Here is a 23452-nt window from a genome sequence, read left to right on the forward strand (position 1 = left end):
TGTCTAGAGGTGGCAGGGCAAGTCAACTCCTTGGGGCTAACACGAAGAACGTGGTTGCAGTGCAGGAAAAGATTCCATGACCTTCTTCGCACTGGAAAAGTAAGTACTGTATGATGTTTCCATCACCTTCAATCTAATCCCCATTGCCTTTCCTCACCAGCACTCAGCTTTAGCAATTTCTTCCTGCACATCCCACTAGACATTCACATCCATGCACCCTTACCCATTCCCTCTCTCTCTATGCTTACATTCACAGAACGATGCCACCATGCAGCCCTCACACTCCCTCTCACTCTGATGCTTTGAACACAACTGACAACACACAGGGAGGGCCCTTGGTATTGCAACCTCACTCCATCTTTGTCTCCTTCTAAGTATCTATGCTATGCAAACTCTGCACTCACTCCTTCATTCTCACTCAACCTCCACTTGTCTCCCTCATTGCAGGAAAAGAGAGCTCACAACAGGAGAGAGCGAGCCAGGACAGGAGGAGGGCCGCCCTCATTTGCCCAGCTCACCCCCTGGGAGGAAGGCATGCTGGAGATTGCCGGGGCTGACCGAGATGTGGACGTTGGGGAAGGACAGGCAGGAGCATCCCCGTAAGCTGGTGACCGAATAGTTTTCCATCTCTCTCATTGGCATTGCATGAGTCGCTGATAATGATTCTGAAGCTACGTCATATGGACTTATGATCATCTGCAAAATGCAATGTGCATGTAACCTTGCCATCACATCTCTAACTTTTTCCTTGACTCCCCCAAGGACCATCGAGAGCCCCCGTCCCCACGGTGCAGGAGGAAGAGCCTGAGCAGCCGGGCTCCTCAGAGGAATCTGCAACCTCTGAGGGCGCAGCGTCATCAGAAATAAGCGCACCCAGCACCAGCGCAGACACTCACACCTCGGTGTGACCTTCGAGACATAGAGTAGAGTTGTCACCTGGTGCATCACAGCTCACAAGTGAGCATCAGCAGATTGTGGAGACAGGGACAGCAGTGGAGAGTCCTCGTCGGAGGGCGTAGGACTCTGCCAGCTCGGCTCAGCTGCATGTCGACCCTCTGCCTCTGGGTCCATCCGTAAGATCAGAGGTGATGGAACTCCAGACACAGATGCAGGAGTCTTTGGCAGGTTTTGTCTCTAGGGTCGCTGCAAGTGTGGAGCGAATGGAGGAGTCCATTGCGAACATGAGCAGAGCCTTTGTGGAGTCATTGGCGCATGAACGCATCAAAACGGAAAGGATAGCTACCTACGTGGAAATGATTGCTGCCTCCGTGGTAAGGCTGGCTATGGTAGAGGAGAGGAGGGCTACGGCCATGGAGGAGGTTAGTCACCAGGGTATGGAAAACATGGTGAGTATTCAGAATAGAATGACATCTCTTGAGGAGCGATGGGCATCTATTGAACAGAGAAACCAGACCTTCATGGAAGTCCTTCTGAGTAGGACTGCCATTGCAGATACGGGTCCCCATGGCCCATTGATGTGCAGCAAGGTGCTCTCAAGCCACTTGAAGGCACTGAGGGGGACCTGACCCATGAGAGGGAGGTGGGTGGCAGCACTCAAGGAAGTGGGTGCTCCTCTCCAAGCGCTCACTCTTCCATGCCACTGCAGAGCCCTCGGTCAGAGCCCCGCCGGAGTACACACCCAACGGAGATAGAGGTCTCAACCCCTGCACAGCCGCAGGAGCAGCAGACTGCTGGCGAGCCCTCAAAGGCTCGCCATCCCAGAGGACGCCCGCCAAAGGTGTCGAGACAGGAGCAGCAGGAAAGTGAGAAAGGGGCCTCCACATCTGCTGAAGCCACAGGGGAAACACTACATAGGAGCACGCGTAAGAGGAAAATAAAGCACTAATAGTCACAAGGGTAGTCACTTGGGTGAAATGTGTTTATTTAAAAAACACCATCAGTTGGTTATTGTAAATAAAATTTCTGATGGCAACTTCTGCAGTTGTGGCGTGTGTCATTTCGCGAATGGGGCTGGAGGTCCTCTAATGCCAAGAGGGGAAGGAAAAAAAGGCCTCCCATGCTTCTGGTAGGTGCCTCAGTTGAGGAAGCGCTGAGTGAGGGTGGCGAGAGGGGTCTCACAGGAGGTCACACTGGAGATGGGTGTCAGGCTCCAAACTTCCACAGCTGTGGTTATGCCTTCTAAAAGATCCCCCAGACCTCAGACAACAAAGTCCTGCCACCTGCAAATGATGACTGATCAAATATCCTCTTTAATGTTGGACCTGCAGCTGATAGTCAGCAAGCCAATAGTGTTCACGCCAGGTTTCACAGGCGTCATCCCCACCAGGTGCGTTTTGCGTGGGAAAAGGGTTAAACAGGCAAGGGCCTGTTAAAATGGGATTATAAAGGCCAATCAGTGCTGTTTAAGGGCCCTAAAGACCAGTCCTGCCTGTTGCAGGCAGGACTGATTCGGGTCAATCAGACACACCTAGGTTAAAATGGCGTGGAGGCGGGAACCAGGTGGGGGGGTCACGACCCCTGGGTTTTGCGATTTTAAACCCCTGCACGCCTAAAAGCCCGCCTCACAGCCCAATGAAAATCAAGGCCAAAAAGTTAGCATGCAGGTACAGCAAGTAATTAGGAAGGCAAATGGAATGTTGGCCTTTATTGCAAGGGGGCTGGAGTATAAAAGTAGGGAAGTCCTGCTACAACTGTACAGGGTATTGCCGAGACCACACCTGGAGTTCTGCGTACAGTTTTGGTCTCCTTATTTAAGGAGGGATATACTTGCATTGGAGGCAGTTTAGAGAAGGTTCACGAGGTTGATTCCTGAGTTGAAGGGGTTGACTTATGAAGAAAGGTTGAGCAGGTTGGGCCTATACTCATTGGAGTTTAGAAGAATGAGAGGTGATCTTATTGAAACATAAGATACTGAGGGGGCTCAACAAGGTAGATGCAGGGAAGATGTTTCCCCTCATGGGGTAATCTAGAACTTGGGGGCATAGACTAAGGGGTCGCCCATTTAAAACTGAGATGAGGAGGAATTTCTTCTCTCAGAGGGTTGTAAATCTGTGGAATTCTCTGCCCCAGAGAGCTTTGTCTTCCAACAGGAGCCAACCCTTCGAATTACCTGGGGTGGAAAAAGTGTAAGAGCCTAAAGATGATGAGGAAGATGAGAATGATGAGGAAGAGCATCGGAGAATCTGGGAGCCCTCACAGCAGCGGTTTCTGGCATCTCTGAAGTCTCCATGGCAGTGTGAGGCAACCAAAGTGCTCCTCCCCTTTAAGAGATGCAGGCTGTCTTTAAATAGCATCAGGGACACTTGATATTCAGACCTCCTATCAGGCGTGCCACCAATGGACAGCACGTGTAGCACTGGCATCCCGACTATTCAATGTTAATTGGGCATGGGACCAAATTTGCAGCTTTACCGTGCCCGGTGTTCAGGCGCAGGCTACGGGCGCCGCACCAGTTCGGCAGCGAAAAACGGTCACGGACTCATTTCTCCCCATGATAATTGAACACTTCTCCAGTTCAAGTTTGTTCCCTTGCATTGCGTGCCATCTTGTAGTGCAAGCAAAGAAGTAGTCTTAAGGTGAAGGAGCACATACATGTGCCCAACCTGCAGCCTATCCTGCATGTGAGTTACGTGACCATGCCTCATTCAACTAGGATGTGTTACAATGATCAAAGCATATGTGTGAAGCCCTTTGAAGATGTCAATATGTCATGGCTTTCAACTGTAGGTTTTACCTGCAATAAGAGATATATTAAAGTACAGGTATGCATGAGATGCAATGCAATAACAGTAAATTTGTCTGAAGGCTTGGCCCAGATGAACAGTAAATGTGAATCAGTTTTCATGACCTCAGGATGTCCTAAAATGCTTCACAGCCCATGAAGTGCTTTTGAAGTGTAGTCACTGTTGTAATGTAAAGAAACGCTGCAGCCAATTTGCACACAGCAAGGTCCCGCAGACAGCAGTTAGATAAATGACTAGACAATCTTGTTTAATGATGTTGGTTGAGGGATAAATGTTGGTCAGAACAGGGAGATTACTCTCTTGCCCTTCTTCGAATTGTGCCATGGAATTTTTAGATCCACCCAAGGACAGACAGGATCTCAGTTTAACATCTCATTGGAAAGACAGCACCTCTGACAATGCAGCACTCCCTCAGTACTCCAGTAAAGTGGCAGTTTTTTTTCATCTGCCAATATTTTTTCTTAGTGATTAAATCTATATTTTGGACATTAGAAATTTCAAACAAAATAAAAAGTCCAAAAAATTACATATTTTACAAGTGCATTTATCCAATGAATTGTCTTTTGTGTCTTTTGATACCTTTATTAGCGTTTTTACTGCTAGCCCAAGGCTGGTCTTGGACTTGATATTTTTGCCCATAGTCATATCTATGGTCTGGATTTGGATTGTGCAGTCTGAGCATGTGCAGATGCCTAATTTCCCAGGATTCATCAGTACCACTTGGTCAGCTATACCGATGTATTGCTTCTTTAGCTTCCAGCACTTTCTACTCAGTAGCTTTTATTCAAATCATTTTGAAAAAGAGTACGGGGGAAAAATTGAGTCGCACCCCCTTTGGGGCGCTAACTTCGCCGGGGCGCTAAAAGTAGCGCCCTGCCTCCCTCTCGGGGCGCTGCAGGGGAATGTCGCGGCGCTACGTGCCGCGGTATTGCAGGCCTTCCTTCCCTTCTTAAAGGGGAAGGGCCTTGCACATTGCGACCCGGGGCCCATGTGGGCCACCGGAATCGGAATGTCGGCAAAAGAGCCCGGCACTCAAGAGAAGTGCTGAGCTCATGGAGCGCAGCCGGCACTCCGCGCGGGGGGGGGGTGGGTGGCGGTTCAGGAGGCCAGGGACAGCAGCGGAGGCAGGTGCTGGCAGGTGGCCAGCAACAAAAATGGCTGCCCGGCACCTTGCCTTTAAATAGCGCCGCCCCGGTCGCAGGTAGGCCCCCCTGACCCCGTCGGACATAGCGTCTGGCGGTACCGAAGATTGCGGCCGGTGCCGGCATCGCCGGCGGCGCAGCGATGTGGGGCGTTGATGGTTACCACCGCCGCTAACCTCCTGCTGAATTTCATGGGAGGTGTTGTCAGCGCCGCGCCCGGGTGCTAATTGCTTTGCGCCCGTTAGCGCCCCCTTAGGGCACTAACGGGAGGCGCAAAGCAACCACATTTTCCCCCCTACATATTTCAAAAGTTTTTTTGAGGAGAGATTATATTGAGCATTTTTTTGAAAAAACAAGCAGTATGAATACATTTGTGCCTGTGAAACAGTGAGAAGAAAATTATGGTGTTCTGATTATACACCTGTTGTAGTTTTTCACTTGTGTTCTTGAAACTTCAGAAAGGGTATTGAGCTGAAGTGGAAGAGAGAGAGAGAGCAGGTGAGACTGGGGCCATAGAGAGCGTGAGGGGAAAGGGGAGGGGGAGAGAGGGAGAGAGAGGGCTATAAGAAAGTCGGACAGACAGTATCAATGGCCTCCTGCCAACTGCCCTTAGGGGCAGCAAGTGGGAGTGGATGGAGGGTTAAGGGCGAAGTAAGTGAAGCAAGGGGATGATACGGGGTTGAGTGGGTAGAAAAAATGGGAGGAGATAGCAGGACATTGAAGGGATAGGGGATGCAATGGGAGTAAGGGAGTGGGGGGGGGGTGGGGAGAGGGAGCACAATCCCACTCCAAATGCAGTCTGCAGACAATGGTGGCTCATTTCCCCACCATATACCTACCACTTCCCAACCAGAAGAAAAGATAGAAAAAGGCAGAGAAAAAATTACAAAAAGACATAAAGAGAAGCAAAGAGAGTTAAGGAAAGAGAATCAGAAGAGAAGAGACAGAGAGAAACAGAAACATGAAGACATCAGAGACTGGTAAGAGAGTGACCATTTCTCTGATTTACCATGTGCAATGCTATGGAGATTGACTTAAAAGAAAAAAAATATTCAACCTTTTTTTGTTTGGCAGTGTTCAATAAAATTAAACGCATTGAAAATAGCTTAACTAATTCGATGCCAAATATTCAGATAAATAAGTTACATTTTTTGGTCTCATATTTAGATTTGGTTTAAAATTTTCGGTTTACAAGAACGGCGGCAAATGGGGGCATATTACTCTTCATTTTTTATTTTCCTTGTGCTTTTAGCTTTGGTAATTTTGTGATCATAGCATGGTAGAATTTCAAATTCAGTTTGAGGGTGAGAAACTTGGGTCTGAAACTAGTGTCCTAAACCTAAATAAAGGCAATTACAAGGGTATGAGGACAGAGTTGGCTAAAGTGGACTGGGAAAATAGATTAAAGGGTAAGATGGTAGATCAGCAGTGGCAGACATTTAAGGAGATACAGGAAACTCTTTGGTATCCGGCACCGACGGGACCGACGTGTTGCCGGTTGATCAAAAATTCCGGATGATGGAGAGGGTTATCTACCGAGGTTATTTTTAAACAAAGAAAAATAAAAAAATCAAGAAATGTGCAGTATACAGTAATTGGGTACTTACCTACAGAATGTTGTGTTAAATGGATGGTGGAAGATGCTTGATTAAGTACAGTACTGCCAGTTGAGGGTAATGCAATGCAATAACTACCAGCAGCGTGGGAGACACACAGTACACCTGTAAAATGGCGGATCAGAAGAGACTACCGGCAGCGCGGGAGAGTCAGACTCCTGTTACAGGGGTATTGAGGTATTCCGACTTCCGACAGCGCCAAGAAGCCGAGTAGTGGCAGTTTGGAGAACTACCCCCACTGACTAACTCGGCCACCACGGGAGACTCGGACTCGGACTCGGCAATATTGCCGGTTATTGAGGTGTTGTTTTCAGAGTGAGAATTTTGCCGGTTAATAGAGAATTCTGGATATTTAGGTGCCGTTTAAACAAGAGTTTCCTGTATTTCGTAAATTTCAGCAAAGGTTTATTCCAGTGAGAAAGAAAGGCTCTACGAGAAGGATGCACCATCCGTGGCTAACTAAGGAAGTTAAGGATGGTATCAAATTGAAAGAAAAGGCATACAATGTTGCAAAGATTAGTGGTAGGCCAGAGGATTGGGAAATTTTTAGAAACCAGCAAAGGATGACTAAAAAAATTATAAAGAGGGAGAAGATAAAGTATGAGAGTAAGCTAGCAAATAATATAAAAACAGTAACCTTTTATGTGGCACCTTATCGAATGTCTTCTGGAAATTCAAATACACTACATCTACTGGTTCCCCTTTATCCACCCAGTTTGTTACATCCTCAAAGAACTCTAGCAAATTTGTCAAACACGATTTCCCTTTCATAAAACCATGTTGACTCTGCTCGAGTGTCTTATTGAAACATATAGGAGGAGAAATTCGGTATCGCCCCGTTTGGGGCGCAATTATCGGCTGGGCGCAAAGTTTAGCGCCTGGCGCAAATTATCACCTCTGACTGCAAACTTGGCTTCCATCGCCCCTGGAGATGATTGGAGCGCTAAATCAGGCGCTACACACCTGTCTTAAGATGCAAAGGCTGAGGAGCGAGGCGCTAACTCAGAGCGCAGACGAAGCTCAGGTGATGTCAGTTAGCGATGGGACACAGACACACTGGCGCCAGCCAGTTCTTAAAGGGGAGGGTCGATCTTGCTCTCCAGCCACACCCTGCTCATTGCAGCCCTGAATCTCGGCCTGGACAGACCTCAACCTCAAAGCTGCTGCAAAGGACTATGGAGAGGGTCAGGGAACGAGCTCAGCGCTTCAGCGACTGGGCCTGAGCAATACTGTACCCAGAGAGTGGCAGGAGGCCATTGCCCCGTGACTATAGAAGAGCGTGGAGGGAGGTGACTCAGCACATCTCCTCCAGGAGCATGGTGCCCAGGACCCATACACAATGTCGGAAAAAGTTCAACAACCTCACTTGGGTGGTCAGGGTGAGTGGCTGCTTTTCAATACCTCTCCATCCCTCCATTTCAACCTCACTCTATTGCCAGAGGGTGTAAAAACCTCAATGCCCAACACTCATCTAAGACCTGTGGCTATCTCATAAAACACACACGCACATTCCACACTTTGCATACATTAAGGGCTGTTCAACTATGGGAGGCACATCAGGCAAGCACATGGCTGCGTATTTACTCAGACGCCGTCCTTTTTCTTGCAGGCCAAGCTATCTCACAACACGTGACAGCAGCAATGGACGGGTGGAGGGCCGCCTCAGCTGCAAACCCTCAGCGATCTGGAGGTGCGCGTCCACAGGATTGTGGCAAGCCAGGTGATCGGTCCCTTCGCCGGAGAGGTCGACCCCCTTCGGGACAGCAATGGTAAGGTCATCAGCTTTCTCTCCTCTCTCATTCCACTTATCCCTCACAACACCAGCCTTTTACACTTTCAATCCAACTTACTAAATTGCTCCAGTCCTTGCTCCCTTACTGCCCCCCTGTCGTGATGCTAAAGCCACTCTTGTACCTCCCTGCTTTCAGATGGTGATTCACCAGACGGGCCCTGAACCAGCCAGTGGGAGCGACGCCGCAGGCGAGGAGGAAGAGGAAGCCGGAGCCTCAGCGCCAGCATTTCCCGAGGAAGCCCATGCCCCCACTGGGAACACATCTTCCCTGGAGGGGAACAGGGGGGGGAAGGGTCTGATGAGGGTGAAGCTCCAGGACCCAGCGGGCTGCAGCAACGCGATGGGGGTAGGGAAGCTCGGGGGCCTTCTCCCCGGAGAGAGATTAGGCCAGTGAGTCCTGCTGCACTGGACGCAGAGGAGGAGCGGCTCAACGTGGAAATGAACACCCAGGCGGTGGACATGCACACTCAGCTCATGGGTGCAGTGAGAAGGGTGCCCGAATGCATTGATGCACTGGCAAGGAGTGCGGAGCACTCCGCTGCAGCACAGGCGGCTGCAACAGAACTGCTTACTGCTGTAATTCAGTCACTACCTGCTGTGATCCAATTTCAGACTGCTCTCATGCAGTCTCAGATTGAGGCAAAGCAAGCACTGACTGCTGCCATCGTCGCTGGTTCGGCCACATTGCCCCGGGGCTCTCACAGCGCCGCAGCAGGCCAGCAATCTGTGCTCGAGCAGATTGCTCCGGATGCTGAGGTGCTGCCCCGTGGGAGTACCAGTGTGTCATTCGAGCAGGGAGGTGCTGTCCTCTCTCAGGATGACAGCATTCCTGCTGCCACCACTGTCACTTCCCCATTGCACTTGCCACCGCCTGTAGCCCAGACTGCTGCCGCCCATGCAGAGTTGGTGCAGTCTGTAGTCGGGCCCTCCAGGCCAAGAGCTGGTCGAGGGCATCCTTCAAGGGCACCTGTAGTCTCAGGATCTGACATTCAGCAGCCTTCCACCAGCCTTGCTGCAGCCACTGGGGCCCCATTACGGAGGAGCAGTAGGGTGGGAAGGGGGGGAAGTGCGCAAGGGATGGAGATCACATTCGAAGAGCAAAAAGTAGGAGGTCTCAAGAAATGTTGGGAATGTTTTTATTAAAGGCCAAAGTTTGTCTGATAACTTTTATTTAGTGTTTTGGCCATTATCTCCGGCTTGTGAGAACCAGTTATGTTAATTAATGATTTGTTGCTATCAGTTTGTCATGAATAAATGACACACACAGAGTTTGTAAAATAAAAAATGTTGTTGTATTCAAAATGTACATGTTTGGCCTTTGGAATCATTGCTGCCTTGGCCGGCTATAGGGGTTGCGGGTTGCTTTCCATTATGCTGTTCTCCATGCCAGAAGCCATCTTGAGAGTAGGGGCCTAGAAGCGGCTCATTATCAGCTTGGTGCTGCTGCTGATCATCCTCCTCCTCTTCCTCCTCCGGTGGTGCACCAAGGCCTGGTGGCATTGTCTGGGGCCTGAGGATTGCCAGGTTATGAAGAATGTAGCACACAACTATGAAGAGGGAGACTCACTCAGGAGAGTACTGCAGGGCTCCTCCTGAGTGGTCCAGACAGCGGAACCATTGCTTGAGCACGCCGGTCGTCTGCTCAATTATATTCCTGGTGGCGATATGGCTCTCATTATACCGCAGCTCGGCAGGGGTATTGGGGTTACGGAGCGGTGTCATCAGCCAAGTGCAGAGTGGATAACCCTTGTCCCTGAGGAGCCAACCACTTGGCTGATGTGATGCCTGGAAAAGGTCTGACACACCAGTCTGGCGCAGGATGAAAGCATCGTGGCTGCTGCCAGGATAGCAGGCATTGACAGCGAGTATCAGCTGTCTGTGGTCACAGACCAACTGGACATTTAAGGAGTGGTACCCCTTGCAGTTTCGGAAAACCTCTGCATTCTCATGCGGTGCCCGCAATGCCACATGCGTGCAGTCAATGGCGCCCTGCACCATGGGGAAGCCCGCTATCCTCGCAAAGCCAAATGCGCGTTCATGCTGTTTGGCCCAGGTCATTGGGAAAGAGATGTACTGGCGTCTCCTTTTATAGAGGGCAATTGTGACCTCCTGGATACAGCAATGCACCGCGAACTGGGAGATATTGGCGATGTCCCCAGTAGCTATTTGAAAGGAGCCGGTGGCATAAAAATTCAGAGCCACTGTGACCTTCACTGCCACCGACAGAGACGTCCTGGTCCTCAGTTGAGGCTGCAGATCTGGTTGCAGCAGGTGGCAGAGCTCAGTGACCACCTCCTTGCTGAAGCGCAGCCTGCACAAACACTGCTCTTCAGACAAATTAATATAGGAGAATTGTTCCTGGAATACCCTGGGAGGGTAAGGTCTCCTTTGCAGAGGCCTGTTGGCCCTCCTCCCTCTGGCCATGATTGCCACTCTCTCTCTGCGTCTCTGATGCCTCCGATTCTGCAGGCACAGGACGATGCCCCGAATCACTGCAGCCCCCATAGTCTCTTGACAATCAAAGCAATGAAAGTCAAATCCAAAAAACCTGCAAAGTGCTGCTCAGCAGCCAAAACTACTTCACACAGCGTTGGATCTCTCCAGAAGTCTCTCTCTCTCTCTCTCTCTCTCTCTCTCAGGATCTCTCTCTCTCTCAGAATGAGTGGTGCAGAAATGTCTCCCACAAAAAAAAGCAGGAAAGGGGCGCCTTTAAATAGCGCTTCCCCAGCCCCTTCCTGACTGCAAAACGTTCCAGTCTTCCTGTCGTTGCTTGTGGCAGGCGGAAACGAAGGGGGTGCCACTCAATATCCGGTCCGGGGCGCCACCGGGGCGTTGCACGCTCGACTGACATCACGATCTGCGGGCGCAGGAGATCGTGGTGGTAGAGTTTAGCGCTGCCGCAAAAACTCTGGTCAATTTCACGAGCGGTGCAAACATCGCCGCGCCCGGGCGCTAGTAAGGCGCAAACGGGAGGCGCTAATCAACCGAATTTTTCCCCCATCAGATTCTGAGGGGGATTGACAGGGTGGATGCTGAGAGGATGTTTCCCCTAGTGGGATATCTAGAACTAAGGGGCATAGTTTCAGAATAAGGGGTCGCCCATTTAAGATAGAGATGAGAAGGAATTTCGCCTTTCAGAGGGTCATGAATCTTTGGAATTCTCTACCCCAGAGAGCTGTGGAGGCAGAGTCGTTGAATATATTCGAGGCGGAGATTGACAGATATATGAACTACAAGGGAGTCAAGGGGAATGGGGAGAGAGCGGGAAAGTGGTGTTGAGGCCAAGATTGGATCAGCCATGATCTTATTGAATGGCGGAGCAGGCTCGAGGGGCCGAATGGCCTACTCCTGCTCCTGTTTCTTATGTTCTTACATAATATCCCTAATCGCTTGTCACTGCATGGGAGGTAAAATTCTAATTTAGCCCTTTAAACATGTGCTGTCCTTTGCCACTGACCTGTTATGTACACAGGTCAGTGGGCACATCTGCAATAGTTAAAATGCAACACCAAAGAGAAAGCCCAAAATTCCCAACTTTTCGCCTCTCAGGTTTCCTTGGGATGATGAATGAAAGACAAGCGAAACTGTTTACTGACTAAATTAAGGCAACTGTGTGGGTAAATAGAGGTACATTTTCTGAGTCTGCGCTGGTGAGGAGAAAACTCGCACGCTGCATTGGGAAATCACGAGCAACGTGCCAGTGAATTTCTGATGTGTGCTGCTGGAGGGTGAGATACCTTGCCACTGGCGCACTCAGAAAATCAAGGCTAGAATGCAGAAAGAAAAAGAAAAACAACAAATGCTGGAAGTTTGAAATAAAAACAGAAATTGTTGGAAAGGCACGACTGTTTAATTGGTATCAGAAAGAGAAACTAGGCTAATGTTTTGAGTGGGACACTTTATCAGAACTGATGAGTTACACCCAAAATGTTAACCTTTCTTTCAGTCTCAGATGCTGATTGATCTATTGTGCATCTCCAGCATTTGGTCTTTTTGGCAAATAGTGAGGGCATAGTTACACATGTATTTATATTTTTCATCGGGACCTAAGGGCTTTCTGAAAGGTTTTTAAATGAGTGCATGTTGTTGAATGATGATGTGTTGAATACAAATGCTTTTTGCTGTAAAGGGGTATGTTTCCCAATGAAACCTAATAAAAAACTGCAAAACCAGTGTGTTCTGGATATAAATACTGCTGGTTCGAGTTATCATTTATTAGGCTTTTCATTTGTTTATTTGAAATATCTTACAAAAGTTACAAAAATCACAAAAGATTTGGCAAAGGTAGTGTTGAGATCAGCTATTTTGAATGCACTGCTCAATGAAAGCACTGGGGACAACCACACACTTCCAGCAGGAATGGGCAATTGCTTTCCTCAGCACTGCTGCTGGCAACCCAGGAAAAACGGTCCTTGTATGCACGGTTCGCGATTGCGCAGAACCCTGGCTGTCGTGGGCCCTGCTGGTCACCCCGCTATTTGGAACGCACAGCTCCGTTACCAGTTGTGAGGATGGCAGCCAAAGGACCAACAAAAATTGCCTGGAAACTCCATGGGGACAATTTTCGGCAGCGCATTCAGGCGCTAAAGAGCGTCCGAGGTGGCCAAGTTGGGGACTTAAGCTGAAACACCGGTTTAGCCCATGTTTTGCGCAAGACGCCATCTTGGTAAAGGAGTTGAAGCCTGCGCTAGGAACAGCCACCCGGAGGCTCGTTAAAGGGATGATTGCCACTTAAAATGCCTGCTATCGCTCATTAAGGAGGCTGCATGGCATTTTGGGGGCTAGTGCTTGTCCTCATGTCCTCTCCTAACAGCAGCCAGCTGTTTGGGAGTAAACAAGGCACTGATGTGGATTTCAAGTGCTACTTAAAAAGGGATACTCACCATTTCATGTTCACTTGTTGCTGGAGCTGTGAAGGGGACCTCTGAAACACATCAGGAGACGTTCTGGACACTTTGTCAAGACTTCACCAACACTTGAGCAACATTTATTCTGCAAATTCTCTGAGGACTTCACCTAAAAAGAGTTAGTGTTGCGCTACTCCACTTTATAGGAGTCACCAGGAGAAAGGGAGTGCTTGGTCATTGACATCTTGGTAGGGTTCCCCCTTGGTCTGGATGAGGAATGGGAGAAGGACATGAGGCCAGGCAGAGCAGCACCAGCTGCTGCAGGAGAGATGGACAGGAGGGCGAGGTGGTGTCCTTCTCCACTGTGGGTACAGGACATCCCTCCTCCTCTGAATCTTCTCTACCAGGACCTCCAGTGCCATGTCTGAGAATCTGTGTGCCCTCACCCTCGGTCCCTGAGCCATCCTGCAACGTGCTGCTGTGTGCCAGCCAGCACACTCCAGACATATGCTGCTGCACAAAAATTGCATCTAATCAGCACTTTAGTGCTAAACCTGCAGGTGTCTGGTTTAGCATCTCCAGGCAAGTTCAAATTATGGTAATTAGCAATTAGGACCAAAATTGTGTGCCAAATCCGGACCGTCAAACGGGGGAGGGGGAGGAAAGGAAAGGAAGCAGAGAGAATCACAAACTGAGGAGGGAGGGAGAGAGAGCAACAAAAACTAGGGGAGAGAGAATCACAAATTGGAGAGAGGGAGAGCTCACGTCGGCCTGTGATGTGAGCTGTTGTATAATGCATTTTATTATAAGAGTCAGGCAGCTTTGGTGCTTCTCCCTGAAAACTGAGCCTGATCTTCCTGAAGCTGGGCTTCAGTGGTGAGGTGGAAGTCGGTGAATTGAATTAGGTTTGATTTTGGTTTTATTTATGAATTTAGAACTTGCTGTGTATTGCAAAAAGTCAAAGTTGTACAAAAACTTTAGAAGTTACTTATACTGATGATATTTTTGTTGAATCAGTGGAATTTACTTGGTGTTTCTCATTGCGGTCGAAACTGTAGAAACATCACAGAAGTCGTTTTTATTTAAACATTACTTATCCTTAAATCTTTCTATTCTTTTGTGTACTTTCTTTGGTTTATAAATTATGTTATTCATCTCACTACAAAACAAAAAGTCAAATATTTTATTCGGGGCTTAGTGATACGAAGACACTCAACTAAAGTAAATAGAATATTTGAAAAATGTGGGCAAATGTCACGTGGTTAAATATCACGTGATCAAACCTCCACGGAATACATCAAACCAGAGTTGGCAACCCTTTTCTGCTGGTCTTTCTGTCTCTTTCACACCCACACTTTCTGTCACTGTTGTCTTGGTATCTGTCTGTCATTGACTATTTCTCTCCCTCTTTGTTGCTGTAAGTCTTTCCTTCCCTTTATTTCTCTCTCTCTTCATATGCTTCCCACATAGCCTCTCCTTTCTTTCTCATTTTCTTCTCACTTCCCATGGGCAGTTATGGCAATAGTCAGAGCTCCAACTCTAATGGCTACGGAAGTTCTTCTGGTCTTTACCTGGTATAAGGAAGGACTATGACCGGGAGCTGATAAGGTGAGTGGATTAAGGCCAGGGACACAGGCCAAAAGGGAGCAGGGGTGGATCTTTTACAAACTCACACTAAGAGACACACACAAATTCAAACTCACAAACACTTTCATGTACAGAAACTCACATTAGCCACACAAATACATTTACAAAGAGAGAAAAAATCACAAGCACACACACACATTGTCATGTTTCAGGAATTTTGACTATTTGGTCAAGGAGAAATTTGGGGTAAATTTATATTAAGATCTTGCTATTAAATTAAATTCAACACATAAGGGGTTAAATCCACACAACACACAGGTTGGGGACAGCAGCCCTGACCAGATGAAATCTGTCAGAAAGATGTTTTTCTGTATATTACAACAACTTAAGGTCCCACACAAGAGGTTGGTGAACAAAATTAGGGCACATGGAATTGTGGGTAATATACTAGCATGGATTGAGAATTGGTTAACAGACAAAAAACAAAGAGTAGGGATAAACGGGTCTTTTTCAGGATGGCAGGCTGTGACTAGTGGGGTACCGCAAGGATCGGTGCTTGGGCTCCAGCTATTCACAATCTATATCAATGATTTGGATGAGGGAACTAAATGTAACATTTCCAAATTTGCTGATGATACAAAGCTAGGTGGCAGTGTCAGTTACGAAGAGGATGTGAAGAGGCTTCAAGGGGATCTCGACAGGCTCAGTGAGTGGGTGAGAACATGGCAAATGGAATATAATATGGATAAATGTGAAGTTGTCCACTTTGGTAGAAAAAACAGAAAGGCAGAGTATTTCCTCAATGGTGAAAGATTGGGGAATGCAGATGCTCAAAGGGACCTGGGTGTCCTTGTACATGAGTCACTGAAAGTGAATGTGCAGGTGCAGCAAGCCATTAGGAAGGCAAATGGTATGCTGGCCTTCATTACAAGAGGATTTGAATACAGGAGTAAAGAAGTCTTACTCCAATTATATAGGGCCTTGGTGAGACCACACCTGGAGTACTGTGTACAATTTTGGTCTCCTTACCTAAGGAAGGATATACTTGCCATAGAGGGAATGCAACAAAGGTTCACGAGATTGATTCCTGGGATGGCGGGACTGTCGTATGAGAAGAGATTGAGTAAACTAGGCCTGTATTCTCTTGAATTCGGAAGAATGAGAGGGGATCTCATTGAAGCATACAAAATTATTACAGGGCTTGATAGGATGGATGTTGGGAGAATGTTTCCCTTGGTTGGGGAGTCTAGAACCAGGGGCCACAGCCTCAAGATAAAGGGTAGGCCATTCAGGACTGAGATGAGAAGAAATTTCTTCACACAGAGGGTGGTGAATCTTTGGAATTCTCTACCCCAGAGGGCTGTGGAAGCTCAGTCACTGGGTATATTCAAAACAGAAGTCGATAGATTTCTGACTAGTAAGGGCATCAAGGGATATGGCGATAGGGCCGGTGAATGGAATTGAGGCAGAAGATCAGCCATGACCTCATTGAATGGCGGAGCAGGCTCAAAGGGCCGAATGGCCTACTCCTGCTCCTATTTCTTATGTTCTTAAAACAGTGGGGCTTGTTAATACATTCCAGTAACAGTCATTCATAATAGCCCAGAATTTACTGGAAAAACAGGCGTGTGACCAGTGCAACCTATTATTAACGTGCAAATCGGCCAGCAACTTGTGGCGAGGAAGAGCTACTTCGGGAATTACAAATTGCCACTAGTTGTAGTTGATTTGTGTTGCTGCGTTGTTAGCTTCACGAAAGCAGCATCTCACCCGTAACTTCCCTGTGATTTTCATGAAGTTGCTGCATTTGCACATTAATTGACCATTAAACTCGTCACAGAACGTTAAGTCTAGTAATTAATAGTACAATTACCCTTTTAACGTGATAATTGTTAATGACTGCCAATCAACCTCGCTGGCCCAGAAAGGGAACAATTAAAAGTCATTCCTGCATGTAGTTTTGTTAGAGGTTTTAAAAATGTCAAGTTTAAAAAAAAGAAAATCTTACTTTTCCTTTCTGTCTCTTTTTTCTCCCTCTATTAATCCAATCTTTCTGTCCTTAGCTATTTCTCTGTCTGTACCTGATTTGGCATTGAATTCACCCACTCTAATTCACCTTCCTTCGCAGTCCTACCTCTGTTTATTTCTCAATCCTTAAATCTCATTGATTAAGGAGATAGACTTTTGGTCCTGCTGTTCTCCAAGGTCCCAGGCACCCGGTTTCCCTCGCTCTGCCGTTATCAGTTCACACTTCCAGCAACTTTGTGGGCAAAAAATGTTTGAGCTGAAGGGTACAGGAACAAGTCTAATTAACAGAGCATGCCGAGATGCCCTGCTTGAGCAAATTGTAGACCAATAAGTTAGAATGCCTCAATCTTTGCAAAATATTGCCCTCTCTCTAAAGGCTCTTTGATCACCACCCAACTACATGTTCGTCTGTCTCAATACTCCCTGCTCAGTTCCAATCAATCTGGTTTCCAACTAGGCTATGCCACTAAGACCACCCAATGACATCTTAGTCGATTGTGACAATGGATCACTCTCCGCTCCCACTTCTCTGCCACCTTCAACACTGTTGACATTCCATTCTCCTCCACTACTTCCTCTCCATGGCCCACTGATGTAGCACTGCTCTTTCACTGTTCCATCCCCATCTGTCCCAAAGCAGTTATGTCATCTCCTGAAAAATTTCCCCTCCCCTCCAGTGTGCCCAGGGCTCCACCACCCTTAGTCCCCTTCTATTTTCATCTACATGCTACCACTCGGTGACATCATCTGCAAACATGGAGTCAGCTTCTATGTGTATGCCTATGACACCCAAATCAACCTCTCCACCAGCACCTTTGATTACAGTCTGTCTGATATGAAATCCTGGACAAGCCAAAACTTCCTGCAGTAAACTTTGACAAACTGAAGCCATCTTACTTGGCTCAATAGTGTCTATGTGACTCTGGCTCCAACTCCCTTCAGGCTCTCTGGCTGCTGGCTCAGCCTAAACTTGGCGATGCGCAACTTTAGTAGTTTGTTCAACCATGAGCTGAGCTTTCAATCCCATATCTGTTCCATCATCAAGCCCATCCGCTTGCACCTCTTGAATATTGTCTACTTATTGCCTGGCCTTACTCTGCTGCTGCTGAAAGCCTCATCCATGTTTTCACCACCTTAAGTGCTCTTCTCACTAGCCTCCATGTTTCTATCTTTGATAAACTTCGGCTAATCCAGTCCATTCCTGCACAAAGTCCTCCAAACCTACTATCCCCATCTTCATCCAGCTCCAGGGCCTCCTTGTGCCCCAGATCCACCTTCTTGTTTTCAGGTACCTCAATGCCTTTGCCACACCTTACTCTCCTGAAGTCATACATGACCATCCACACACTCTGCTCCTATGACTCTGGATTGTTGCTGGTTCTTCTCCACTTCTGCTCTACCATCAGAGCCTGATCTTTCAGGGACTAGCTGAAACTCTCTTCCAAAACAAATTTGCTTTTCTAATTCCCGCTCTGCCTTTAAAGTCCTCTTAAAATCTTCTTTGTTCAACTGTACCTTTATTCCTCCATCTTTGCTCCCAAATTCCACTCTTCCCCTTGTAAAGTGCTCGAAGATGTTAATTTACACTCAGGACACTATACCATTATATAATTGTAAGTTTCTGTTGTAATAGAATGACCATATAAAGATACATTCATTATAATGTGATTTTTGGTATGACATACCAATGTTCCACAGACACCATTACAGGGAGGGATTATAGTTATGCAGTATAGAATGCTCTAAATACAGAACTGAGTCAATGGCCGGTTATCTTTTAATCATGATCTCACATTCTCTTGTATGAATACCATTATGGCTTACAGACACAGAACATGCTGAGAGTCCTCATCAATACAGACAGTTGTTAAACACAAAAAACATCAAAAGCAAAACCCTCACAGTTCACCCCTATGTACAGGGATAGTCTACACACGATAAAATGGGAGGTGCCAGGGATCAAGTTTAACACTAATGTAATCTTGAGGTCAGCGATAGTGATAAACTGCTCAGGCTTCACTCATCATTTATTATATAAATTCATGGAGTCATAGAATGATACAGCACAGAACGAGGCCATTCAGCCCTTCGTGCCTGTGCCGGCTCTTTGAAAGAAATTAGTCCCATTTCCCTGCCCTTTCCCCATGGCCCTGCAAATTTTTTCCCATCTAGTATTTATCCAATTCCCTTTTGAAAGTTACTATTGAATCAGCTTCCACCACCCTTTCAGACAGTGCATTCCAGATCATAACAACTTGCTGTTTAAAAAAATTTCTCCTCATCTCGCCTCTGGTTCTTTTGCCAATCACCTTAAATCTGTGACGTCTGGTTATTGACCCTTCTGCCGCTGGAAACAGTTTCTCCTTATTTACTCTATCAAAACCCTTCATGTTTTTGAACACCTCTATTAAATCTCCCCTTAAACTTCTCAGCTCTGCTACCAACTTCTCTAGTCTCTCTACGTAACTGAAGTCTGCATCCCTGCTACCATTCTGGTAAATCTTTTCTACACCCTCTCTAAGGCCTTAACATCCTTCCTACAAACATACGAACAATGAGAGACAGGAAAGGGCCTCTGGTTCATCCAGCCTGTCCCAAACAATTGTGATACCTTGTGTATCACAATATATACTCTCTCCACCCCACCCAAAACCACGTGATCTCCTGGAAGAGATGAAAAACCAGACAAAAACCCAGGCCAATTTGTGGGAAAAAAATCTTGGATATTCCTCTCTGACCCCCCTAGGCAATCAAAACAAGTCCAGGAGATCACTCTGGTCCTGATAATTCCTTGCAGTGCCTGCTTTTTGTGAAAGGTGATCTCCGCCTCAGCCAGAAACCGGTCCCGCTCTCGCTTGAAGGAATTCAGCGAATCAAGGTCCACCGCACGAGCCAGTAGCTTGTTCCAGAGGTCCACTATTCTCTGGGAAAAGAACCAGCTCCTGACATCTAACCTAGATCTGGCCTTATACAACTTAAATTTGTGACCCCTGGTCCTCCCTAACCTACTTAACTGGAACAAACAGTCAACTCAAACACAATCTATTCCCTTCATGATCTTCTAAACCTCAATCAGATCACCCCCAAGTCTACGCTTCTCTAAAGTGTAGAGTCCCAGCTCTTTTAGCCTATCTTGATAACTAAGATGCTTTAAACTAGGAATTAGTCTAGTGGCCCTCCTCTGTACCCTTTACAAAGCCACAATATCACCCACGTGAGGAGACCAAAATTGGACACAGTATTGGAACTGAGGCTTGACCAAGGTCTTGTACAAGAACAAAATGTTTTGCATTGTCTTATGGTCAATTGTCCTATGAATGCACCCCAACACTATTTGCTCTAAATATCGCTTCATGGCGTTGCTCGTGAACCTTTAGAGATCTATGCACTAGTATACTTAGATCTTTTTCTTTCTTCATCTTCTTTAATGCTTTTTCCTGAAGGGTGTATGCATGTTGGGCATCCGCCCTGCCCACATACACACCACTGCACTTTTCCAAATTAAACCTCATCTGCCAGTCATGAGCCCAATCCCCCAATACATCAAGATCTGCCTGAAGCTGTTGAGCATCATCTACAGTCTTGACACTCGCACAAGTATTTGCAGATCATGCCCCCAACACCTACATCTAGATTATTAATAAAAATAGTAAAGAGCAACAGTTCCAACACCGATCCCTGTGGAACACCATTGGTAACCGGCCTCCAAACAGATCCAAATCCATCTGTAACTACTTTCTGTCTACAGCCTTCCAGCCAGTTCTCAATTCAGCTCAATATATTGCCAATAATACCAGAGGCTTCGATCTTGTGGAGAAGCCACTTGTGCGGTACCTTGTCAAAAGCTTTTTGGAGGACTAAGTAGACAATGTCTACTGGGCTTCCCTCATCCACCATTTTGGTGACTTCTTCAAATAATATAATCAAATTTGTAAGACATGACCTCCTTTTTTTGAAGCCATGTTGGATGTCCCTAATATGTCCCTCTCTATCCAAGCAATCATATATTGGGTCCCTAAGTGATTCCCTCAAGCATCTTTCTTATTAATTATGTCAAACTAATGGCCCTATACAGTTACCCGGGTCTTTCTTGTCTCCTTTTTTAAAGGTGGGGACTACATTAGCCTCCTTCCAGTCTATGGGAACCATCCCGGAGTGCAGTAAACTATTAAAAATAATGGGCAAGGGGCTCACACAACATGAGTCCCATCTACTCTTGGACCCTCGGGTGGATATCATCCAGCCCGGCTGCTCTATTTTCAGGTTCTTAATTCTATCTAGAACAATATGTTCATCTAAGTTATAACTACTGTAATTTTATTATCATCATTAAATTCCAAGTCAAGCATTGTCTTCAAGAGTAAACCCCTCAGTGTGATTACTGCCCTGTACCCTCTCAGATATCTACTAGTCAGCTACTGTTATAAAATGTGATAGGGGTTTCAATGATATCATGAACCACAAAAGTGAATCTCACATGGTTTGTACAAGTCATCTGAATTCAAAGTGTAAAACAGTCCTGAACTCCCTCATAATAATATAAAATATATTAAAAAATAGCATCTGTGTCTGTGAAGAAGTTTAACTTGTGCTCACTTACCAGTAGTCAGTGCTCCCTCAGATCCTTGTGCCGACGTACCTGAGAATATAAAATAGTGTGAGTTAGAGTTTCCGCTTGGCGCAATAAGCAATCCAGCCGCAAATTGCACTCAAAATTGTGCTAGTTTTCCGAAGTGAAGTTATGGTTCATGTTTCTGCTCAAACTCACTTGCGTAACCATAATGTAATTATTTATTTTACCCGCTTGCATTAAAAAATATTCATTGATGTATTTAAGTGTGATAAACTGGTGCATTTTTATTAATGCTGCTGAAATTGGGTTTGTCACAAAAAATAAGCATTTTTAAAATGAGTGTCGAGTCCACCACCTGTGAGTAACGTGATTTTAAAGCATTGAAAATGACTTTTTTTAAAAACTACAGAACCATTTACTAGTTTCGGTGGTGTACACTAGTCAGTTTCTTAGTAAATTACTTTAAAAGGTGCCACTAGTGCCTTTGTGATTTAAAGAGCCTCTCGAAGGACCGCAAACAGGCGCAATTAGTGGAAACTTGACCTGCTTGTTAATTTGACCTGGAGGTGTGGCCAGTTTCGTGGGTGGGGCCACCTTCCAGCACAATGTTTTTTAGACCAGTGCAAAAGATCGCAGAAATGTGATTGGGACTGGACGTAACTTCCGCTTGAAATTCCTTGATTCTTTTAAGTTGGTTTGGCCAATTTCGGGTGAATCGTGCTGGCAAAACCAGTGGAACCCAGCAGAAACTCTACCCCTATATGTTTAACGTCTTTGTACTATAACTGCATGCATGACAGAACCACATGGTTAGTACTGCTATACAGTTGTTATCAGTTGGAATGAACATTATTTAATTATCTTGAATGGCCCAGTAATTCCGGGCACAACTCTGAGTACGGACGGGGTACTCACGCGTGTGTCCGGAGGAATTGCCGGTTTTCAGCATGCACAGCGCATGCGCTGAAAACCGGCATTTCCTGTCCTCTGACCCAAGGGGTTAAGAGGCTGAACACGCACGACTGCACAGGCAGCGCGTGCGCAGTGAAATTCCTTTTTTTTTCCCAGAGTTGCCCAAGTGTAAAGGCCTCCGGTCTTTACGCGTGGAAAAACCAGACGTAAGTATTTAGTTTTACAGGTAAGTGGGCTTTTAGTACAATGTAGACATTTTTTTTCCACAGGTTTGTTATTTTTAAAGAATTTACAGTAAGGTAAGTTTAGTTTTAGACCCTATTTTAAAAAAAATTATTTTTTACAAAAAATTGATTAATTGTTTAAAACATTTTTTAAAACTTATTTATAGTTAATATAATCAGTGGGATGTTTTTTTAAAATTTTATTTAAAGTTAAAGTAGTGTTTTGGCAGCCCATACTTTTCATGAGTTTGACAGCTCTTACTGTCAAACTTATGAATGAGTTTCCCCTCCCCTGATTGGCTGCACAGTGCTCACCTGATCCCAGCCGGCACATCGCACTAACTACGCCGCTGGATCAGGTAAGCACATCGCGCCGACATCTGAACCGGGCCTGTGACAGGAAATGCAAGCAGGCCCGGGCTTCAGATGTCGGCGCGCAGGGTAAGTGCAGATCGGGGGCTTGCACGCGCGGCAAGCTCCCGATCCTAATTTCAGGGCCATTATATCATAAAAGGGTGGTGTCACACTGTCCATCAGCCAGTTCAATCATCTAAGGACTAATCTGATGCATTTTGCTAACACAATGGCCTTGACTCTATCTCCCCGGCGGGAACGCAGCAAAGCGAGTGGTGTGGCCGTTCAGGTGCGGCAGCAGACAGGCTGATAGAAACATAGAAAAATAGGAGCAGGAGTAGGCCATTTGGCCCTTCGAGTCTGCTCCAACATTCAATATGATCATGGTTGATCCTCTACCTCAATACCATATTCCCGCTCTCTCCCCATACCCCTTGATGCCTTTTGTGTCTAGAAATCTATCTATCTCCTTCTTAAATATATTTAATGACTTGGCCACCACAGCCTTCTGAGGTAGAGAATTCCACAGGTTCACCACCATCGGAGTGAAGAAATTTCTCCTCATCTAAGTCCTAAATGTCCTACCCCATATCCGGAGACTGTGACCCCTCGTTCTAGACCCCCCAGCCAGGGGAAACATCCTCCCTGCATCCAGTCTGTCTAGCCCTGTCAG

General features: G+C 46.5%; 1 long non-coding RNA gene across 1 annotated transcript in view; it reads right to left on the reverse strand.

Moving 5' to 3' along the window:
• The window catches only part of LOC147121249 (uncharacterized), a 263348-nt gene that overhangs the window by 111400 nt on the left and 128496 nt on the right, over window positions 1–23452 (reverse strand). The window contains exon 3 of the long non-coding RNA XR_015077519.1: window positions 21317–21355. This is a non-coding gene — a long non-coding RNA (uncharacterized LOC147121249). The remainder of the gene's footprint in view (window positions 1–21316; window positions 21356–23452) is intronic.

Source organism: Somniosus microcephalus, chromosome 3 (assembly GCF_052327205.1).
Source record: "Somniosus microcephalus isolate GS21.2 chromosome 3, FLI_Smic_1.0, whole genome shotgun sequence".
NCBI lineage: Eukaryota > Metazoa > Chordata > Chondrichthyes > Squaliformes > Somniosidae > Somniosus > Somniosus microcephalus.